The sequence below is a fragment of the Pseudophryne corroboree genome, chromosome 10 (genome assembly GCF_028390025.1).
Source record: "Pseudophryne corroboree isolate aPseCor3 chromosome 10, aPseCor3.hap2, whole genome shotgun sequence".
Lineage (NCBI taxonomy): Eukaryota > Metazoa > Chordata > Amphibia > Anura > Myobatrachidae > Pseudophryne > Pseudophryne corroboree.
The window spans coordinates 180,103,176-180,112,516 of NC_086453.1; positions in this window are offsets into that span (position 1 = coordinate 180,103,176).

Genomic DNA, 9,341 nt, shown 5'->3' on the forward strand with positions numbered 1-9,341 from the left:
ATTAACATGGACCGGCATCCATTGGGTGACTATCACTCATTAGTGGGTAAGGTGTTAAACCAAACAGACTGTTGGGTATGCTCTCAAGTACCTCAAGGTCACAGCAAGTCAGGACTAGTACCATTTCCTTTAACGATAGGGGAGGTACTTGAGTTAAGTGGTGGGAGACCGGTGGACAAGAGGTTTAATATCTCTAGTCCTCCTAGTTTGAAGCTCCACCAATATCATGTGGATAGGTCCTTAGTGTGTTTTAATATTTCCAATCCCCGAAAGCCGGGAAATTGGGAAGTGTCATGGAATAACAAAACCATGACCTTTTCATATAGAGCCGATAGAATGCCTACAGATACAGAGCTCATACGCCACATAGCCGATAGTGGAAAATATTTCCGATATAGGTATACCCTAGGAAGTAGGACCATGAGAGTTGGAGAAGTATCACCAGGATACTGTGCACATATCATACAACCGGATACGTGTACTAGACAGATGGGAGAATTAGGGTTAGGAGAGTCCACATGGAAAATGTGTAACATGGTAATGACATATTCAGTCCCATATGTTCTCCCCGATGATGCATATTTCATATGCGGGAGAAAGGCGTATGAGCGGCTTGCCCCAAACTCAGAGGGATTATGTTATATTGAAAAAGTACCGCCTGAAGTAATGACTGTATCACATAACAAAATTGATTTGATTTACGACCCAACCATTGAAACCACGCTGTGATAAAAGGTGATTCCACGACCTGTTTCTTTCACCCATTTCTCCTTTGTTTTCCTCCAAGGTACAAAGACATCCGCTTGGAAGAAGAATTTGACAACCTTTTACACAGACAACTGATGGACTATGCCATAGACCCCCTATATCCCTAGTAACTTTAACTTTACGCTAGCCCAACATTTTTTGTAATTCTATGGACATTGAAAAAGCTTTTTGCACACCGTTTATAGCAAAAGCATCGGGAGACTACAGTCAACATGTACATCGAGACAAGACAAGACAAAAGACAAGACCTCAATCGGCAAATGTATATTAAACTCACATAGTTTATGACTGCATTTACCATAATTGCTCTTTATCTTCATTTCTACAACCTTCAGGTAATGACACACATAGTCAATAGGGAATACAGGCACAGATATCAGCACTCACATATCCCCCCATTCATGTATCATCAACTAAAATGTGCTCCCCCATTTTGTTGCAACCAAAAGCCGAAAAGAGGTCGGTAAAGTTTGACAGCCCATCCACAGACCCTTATTACGGGATAAGAAGGAATTCAAATGTATACTTCGCAATACCTCGAAGCTTGATTTAAAACACGTACGGCACGATGATACATGACCCCCCAAACATGGATTCATACACACATGCTTCTGCTATCTCACTAGGTCATACCCTATTCCTACCTTCTTCTCTCCTCCCTTACCCAATCATAGAAATGTATTTACATATGACATATATTTTTCTCTTTTTGAACTGTTTTAGGAAGTGGCAGTTATTGGTGACTGCCAAAGGGTGGACTGTCAAAGTCAGAAAAATATCACGCTGCACATTGCCATATATGCACCTCATGCATGTGCCCGCTGCACGTGCACAGACCCTCCCGTGCGTGCGCACACTCGCCGTCACGGGCGCACGGTGTGCGCATTTACGGTAGAGTTTGTGCGCATCTAGCATGCGACACGATCGCTACATATCTAATCAAAATAATGTATTTTATAAGTTAATATTCCCCTGAGTTCAGCAAAGTATGGTATATTTAAAATGGCTCTTTGACCTTAGAGATTCCCCAAACAATAGCTTTCATGTTGGGAGGGCTTCACATGTTCTTATGCATAGTTAAGCACAGGAATAGTAATTGAAGATTAATTGTATTCCGAATAAATTACACCTAAGACCAGTCAGTTTCTTTCCCGCAGACGGAATACAATAGCCTTTAATTACACTAAGCTTTGAGACTCAATGAAGAGGGCTGGCACTTTGTTTACGAATGGGGCTGGTTTTGTCTCCAGAAGAATGATTGCTGAGATGTCATTGTCTCAACTGAAAGTGGACAGTGAGACAGTATTCGCCAAACAATAGCTTCCCACAAGACAGGAATTTGAAACAAGTGTCATAACCAAGATCACATGGCCAGCTCAGCTCACTGATACAGCTAGCCCACATGCTGTGAAAGACACACCCACAGGTTGCATGCATACCTGAGAACTTGATATCAGAGCTCACTCTCCCAAAACCATGATGGCAGATGTACTGTAGCTGCACACAGCTACCTAGCACCCAGAAGCATGGCTGGCTCGTCACCAGGACTGATCTCCTTACGAAGGCTAAGTATTGTATACACATGGCTTAATGGCATAGAATAGTTTAAATATGTGTTTGTGGTAAAGTAGTTGTGAAATGATTGGCATAGAATAGTTAGTTTGGAGATACAAATGGCTTAAGGTTAATGATGCTTGTGCAGTTATGTGATTGTTGTATGGTTGTGATGATACTCTATGAAATCTGTAATGAATTGGAACAGTAGACAATCTGTAGCATAGCATCTCTGGTATACATTTATGGATGGTGATTTATAACAGATTATAGTAGTTTTACATGATGCATCTTGCTGAAGGTTAGAAGTCAAAACATACTTCCTTTTGTTACTGTAGTCATGTGCTTGTAGCAATAGCAGGCTGATACTTGTGGGTACCTGGTGATCTGGTCTTGTGATGGCTTGAAATTGTGAAAGGTGATTTAGATGGTTTGGAATTGTAAAATCAGCACATATGCATTATATTGAAGCTTATACATTTTGGAATATAGTGGAGTCTTATGTCTTCTGCTATGTGATTATGGTGTAGCAAAGAATGCCATGTGTTCGGACTTGCAAATCTAAAATGGCTGCTGGCATTCCCTTTTGAACCATATGTTGCAGACTTTGGAATCATGGGAGTTTTTCCCAAAATGGAGTCTAGCTTCTGTCCCATGCGGTATTGTAGGGACCATTGTGTTGTTGCTGTGTGTTGTGTATATAGGGACAGCCAGCCTGGGTGAGCTCAAGTTTCTCAACACAAAGGTTCTCAGCATTGACTAACTGCGCAGCGATCATTCCCACATGTGTAAATTCTCTGCAGACATTTTGTCTCTTATTAATGTTGTAAGCCATTCTCTCTCTCCTTCCCCTTAAATGTAATCGTGTCGTTATTGTATTTTATGTGTAGTAATTCGGTTAGGTATTTTATGTTATTTTGGTAGTGTATAACTTGTATTGTGTATTCTTTTGCAATTGAACGTTCATTTTCTCCCTTAAAGGTGTTAGAACCTTAGACCGGTATTTGAGTGTTTATTATATTGCTAAAGGGTTCTCAGAGCGTCACAGACGCTCATACAGCTTTTAAGCTAACAAGGTTACACTGCATTACATCTACACATTATCACTGCACAAAGGTTTACAGTATAAGTACATTCCTTAAGGTATAGTTATTAAAGTTTAATTCTGTAAGTGTCTGCGACGCCTGTGTTCACACCCTGTGCACAGCGTCTGCTACGCTAAGGGCGTACCCTTGCGGTACTTTGTGCGCCAATTGCGTACTGTGTCTCTTAACCTTTTAGAGTGTTTAATATAGGATATATTAGGCTTTGTCACCTGTCTCTATTATAAACGGGAGGCACTGCTATCAGTGCCTCCCAAACTACTTTTAATCACGGAAATGGATAGGTTAATATAAAGAAATTACTTATGACACGGAATATGTGTCATAAGTATTTTCTTTATATTATTTTAATCATAATGACAGGGGAGGCACTGCCTCCCCTGCCTCCCCTGACTGCACGTCCCTGGTAAAAGGGATTGGAGGCAAAGTCCTTACTGATTCAAAATTTGGGACAATCACAGTGTGTCTAAAAATTAAAGGTGAAGCAGTTATTACGGACATCCAAGACGTCTTGTTCATGAAAGAATTGGGAAGCAATCTTATTGCTATAAGTGTCCTGGAGAAAAAGGGTTACAGAGTCCAGTTTGCAAAGGGCAAGTGTATGGTGCAAAATGAGAAAGGAACTGTAATTGCTTCAGCAACCTGGTGCAACCAACTGTATGTCCTAGACACTGAGCGGTGTTCTGCAATGGTGGCCTCTGATTCAAACCAGTCGATGGAGCTGTGGCAAAGGCACTAGGTCATCTGGGATATGACAACATCCAGAAACTACTCAATGGAATGGCAACTGGAATCACTGTGCGTAATACTGAGAGACCTGTGTGTGAGAGTTGTATAAAAGGAAAGCAGACTTGCACTCTATTTCCTAAGAGTCTACTAGTAGAGTGGAAATACCACTAGCCCTAGTGCATACTGATGTATGTGGTCCGATGGAGATGGAATCAATGAGTGGCTACAGGTGTTGTATAACATTTATTGATGATGCCACAAGAATGACGTGAATTTCATAAAAGCTGAAAGTGAAGTTGTCAATAAAATTGTGGAATACAAGAAACTGATGGAGACTCAGACGGGTCTGAAACTAAAAGTCTTGAGATTCCGACCCTGGCGGCGAGTATGAAAACAGAGTTTTAGCACAGTTCCTGAAGAAATATGGCATACAGCATCAACTGACAATTGCTTACATGCCAGAATAAAACAGATAAGTATTGATTACCTACTTTATTGTAATTGTGGTTGAATTGGCTGTTTCTGCTGTGTTGTGAATATTGATTCTCTTCACAACTAGGTCATAGTCAATATCATATTGCATAGTTTGTATTGTTTTACATTGTTCTTCGGAAGGTAATAGGGAGTTAGAGTTGTTAAGCAAATGGGAGTGGCCATAATTGAGAGTCTCACTTAGTGCATGTAGTGCAAGATGTATGCACACCTGGAGCAGCTGACCCAGTGTAAATACATCTGCACAAGATGTGTGTGGACGGTTGCCCTGGAAGCCCAGGTAACTGATGTAGAGCAAACTTGTATGCGACTGAGGGGTATTCACAATCTTGAGCAAAGTTTAGATAGAATGGTGGAGAAGTTGCAGGGGGGAACACCGGTAGACGAGGATAATCAGGTAGCTAGCTGGGTTACTGTTAGAAGGAAGAAAAAGAGGTGGAGGCACGACATCTCTGAACTATCAAACCCGAACAAATTTGCCCAATTGAAGGAAGATTCAGTGGATGATAGTGAGGAAATGATGGAGCTGGAGGAGACTGTTCCCTCTAACAACCGGAGGAGTGGTCCCACTGGCACAGACGGGATGAAAGCTAGAGAGGTACCCAGGCAGATTGTGGTGGTAGGGGACTCTTTCATCAGGAAGACAGATAGGGCAATCTGCTACCGGGATCGTGACTGCTGTATGGTCTGTTGTCTCCTGGGTGCTCGGGTACGGCACATCGCAGACCGGGTAGATAGATTGTTGGGGGGGCTGGGACTGACCCGGCAGTCTTGGTGCACATTAGCACCAACAACAAGGTTAGTGGTAGGTGGGATGTCCTTAAGAAAGATTATAGGGACTTAGGCCAGAAACTAAAGGAAAGGACATCTAAGGTAATATTCTCCAAAATACTACCTGTGCCACGCACTAGCCCAGGGAGGCAGAGGGAGATCAGGGAGGTAAATGTGTGGCTTAGAGGCTGGTGTAGGAAGGAGAGGTTTGTGTTCCTGGAACACTGGGTGGACTTTTCAGTCAGGCGCCATCTTTTTTGTCGGGATGGATTGCAGGGCCGGATTAAAGGTGGTGGGGGCCCAGGGCAACATAGATTGTGGGGGCCTGCACCTATGATCTCTGATAAAGTCTCGCCCCCCTCTCCTCCCAGGGCCGCGCACACACACACACATACATACATACATAATACATATACACATACACACACACACACACATAGATGATACACACATATACACAAGCACACACACACACACACACACACACACACACACACACCTTCACTTAAATTTCAGTCCGGTGGCTTGCAGTCACTGTCTCGTGGGATTTCCCTGTCCCGCGAGACTGACTATGCAGGAGTTCCTTGGTGGCTGCTGTTACTGAACAGCTGAGCCGCCGAAGGAAGACTCCTATAAAACCATTTTGTAGGAGTCTTCCTTCAGCGGCTCAGCTTTTCAGTAACAGCTTTTCAGTGAAAACATAGGTTGTGGGAGGGGGGGGGGGGGCTGGGACGGCTGCCCCTCAATCCCCTGCCTTAACCCGGCTCTGATGGATTGCACCTGAATGAGGAGGGGACTTCGGTGCTAGGGGGAAGGATGGTTAGAAGGTTGGAGGAGCTTTTAAACTAGGAGCCTTGGGGGGAGGGTTTAGCTAGAAACTATGGGTCATGCAGTGGGAATAGTAAGGATGGTGGTAGTGAACTAAATGGGGGTGGAGGAGGGAAAAGAGCAGCCGGCAAGGGTATTTACATGGGTAAAAAAAGGGTATTGCCAATACATTAACTAACAATTATGGGTCAACATTACAGCATATATGTATGTAGCATAAGGGAAAATACTTATGACGGGGCGGAGAGTTTTGAAAGACTCAGTGGGTTAATCAAAGAGAATAGTAAGGTGGGCTGTATTAAGTATGATGAGGGTGGAGAGGGAGGGAGGAGAAGAACAGTCAGTAAGAGTAACTCTAGGGAGGCACTTTTGAACAATGAAAGGATACCTTTAAAAAACAAACGGACAAGGAAAACACTAAACTAAAATGTATGCTTGCGAACTCAAGAAGCCTAGCAGGTAAAATGGGGAAATTGGAATTGTTAGCATCAAAGGCTCAGTATGATACTGTATTATAGGTATTATGGAAATATGGTGGGACAACTTTCACGTATACTCTCAAGATAGTCAAAATCATAAGAAAATATCTCACCGTGTGTACACACCGTTACACAGATCATCCCCTATTGTTTCTCTGCTTTACATCATTTTCTCTAATAAATATTACTAATGTAAGAGAAGACAATAATGTATTACACAACACATTAATAACCAAGCTTGTAAACATATACTGTATATTGTATAACTAACATTATTCATCAAAGATTAAGGTTTGACCCTCAACTACATTTTACCTGAGTGAGTGACATCACTACTCAAATATAACTATATAACTACTGACCTACGGGTGTGCTCTCAGTATACCTGGCGTCTTTTTGACATACAACACAACTCAGATGCTCTTCCACGGAAGTGAAACATAATTTTTTCTAAACATTGTATCTTATGGGGTTATTCAGCGTAGTAATGGGCAAAACCATGTTGCACTGCAGGTGGTGCAGAGGTAACGTCCAGAGAAAATTAGATTTGGGTGGTTTATATTATTTCTGTGCATGGTAAATACTGGCTGTTTTACTTTTACACTGCAATTTAGATTTCATCTTGAACAAATCCCAACCAAATCTAACTCTCTCTGCACATGTTACATCTGCTCGTCTGCAGTGCACATGGTTTTGCCCATTAGTGTGCTTTTTTTGGTTTGTAACAAACCTGAATAAGGCCTTTAGGGCCTAATTCAGAACTGATCGCAGATGTACTAAATTAAGCACATCTACGGTCAGTCTCACAGACATGCGGGGGTGCACCTGACACAAGGCTAGTCCACCCCGCATGTCAGGCCCCCCTTTCCCCGCACAGGTGCAAAAGCATCGCAAGGTGGCAATGGTTATATACCTGACGAGTAGCTCCCTCTCACCGCAGCACTTGCACACTGGCATGCCGCTACTCGCCATGTCCTGGGTCGCAGCGGCTGCATGTGATGTCACGCAACCGCCACGGGCCGCTCCCCAATGGCCCGGACACGTCTCCATTGTCCAGACAGCACCACGCCAATGGCATCCTAGTGCCATTGGTACGCCCCCTTCTGCCCGGTGGCAGCCTTTGTCTGTCAATCAGGCAGAGGCGATCACAGCCCTGAGATGCTTTTAGCATCTCACTTGGCTACCGGGGTGCGCACACCAGTGGCGGATCTAAACTTAACTTTTAAGGGGGGAGGTTTAAGAATTATGACTCCTATCACCTAATCATAGCTCCTCCCACTTAGAAATGCCCCTCCTGTTCGCTTCTAAAATTTCCTATTGTTGCCAGTTAGTGGAGAGAACCCTGAGCACTGGTGATACAGACTGGCGAATCGCCATTCCTGCATGCATTTGCACATTCGTAGATCACACATGCACAATCATGCAGCACAGATTTGGGCTACCAGTCCACTTTCAGAGAGAAAAAAGTTAAATAAATTTACTTTAGCGGGAAAAAATGCTTTATATAAATACTCATTTCTTTTAATAGATCCTGTGATGGCATAAGTAATAGGAAAACAATGGTATACATTATAGCACACGGTATGAGCCAAAATTCACATTACTGTATACCACACAGTATGAGACGAAATTCACATTATAGCACACTGTATGAGCAGAAATTCACATTATAGCACACAGAATGAGCCTAAATTCACATTATAGCACACGGAATAAGCCAAAATTCACATTACAGCACATGGTATGAGACGAAAGTCACACTATAGCACACATATGAGCCAAAATTTACAATAAAGCACACAGAATAATCAGAAATTCACATTATAGCACATGGTATGAGCCAAAATTCTCATTATACCACACAGAATGATCCGAAATTCACATTATAGCGCACAAAATGAGCCAAAATTCACATTATACCACATGGAATGAGACAACATTCAGGGAGAGTGACAGCAGGAACATAGGAAAATGGAGAGTGACAGAGGAATAGGGAAATTAACAGCAGGGACATAGGGATAGGGAGAGTGACAGAGGGACAGGGAAAGTGACAGCAGGGACATAGGGACAGGGAGAGTGACAGAGGGAGGGCCAGTAAGGGCATACAGTAGGGATTAGGGAAAGAGAAAGGCAGCAGGGTAAGATTACCTATTTAGCAGCGGCGGTGCTGAGGATGCTGTGGTCTGTGGTGTGGTGGATAAGGAGGCTGTGGTTGGCATGGTGCGGAGGAGGTGAAGTGGGATTTTGGTGTGAATGAGCACATCCCCCCTCAGCTCCCCTTCCCAAAGCACACACAGTGAGGCATTTACAGCTCTATAAGCCAGCTCCTAGCTGAATACCACACAAAGTGGAAAAACCCCAAAGTGATCATGTAACTGCAGCCTCACACAAAACATTGCTGCACACACAGTACAATTTCAGACATGCAAGTAAACAGCAGCGCTCTGATTCTGGATTTCCAATGTTTTTTTGGAGCACAAAATTTGCACCAGAGAGGGATCAATGAGACTTACAGCAGATCTAGACGAGAGCTCACCTACACACACAATGAGGCAATTACAGGCTTTAGCTCCTCTCTCCATGCCCGCTCCTCCGCTACTGTAAAAATGGCACCGGT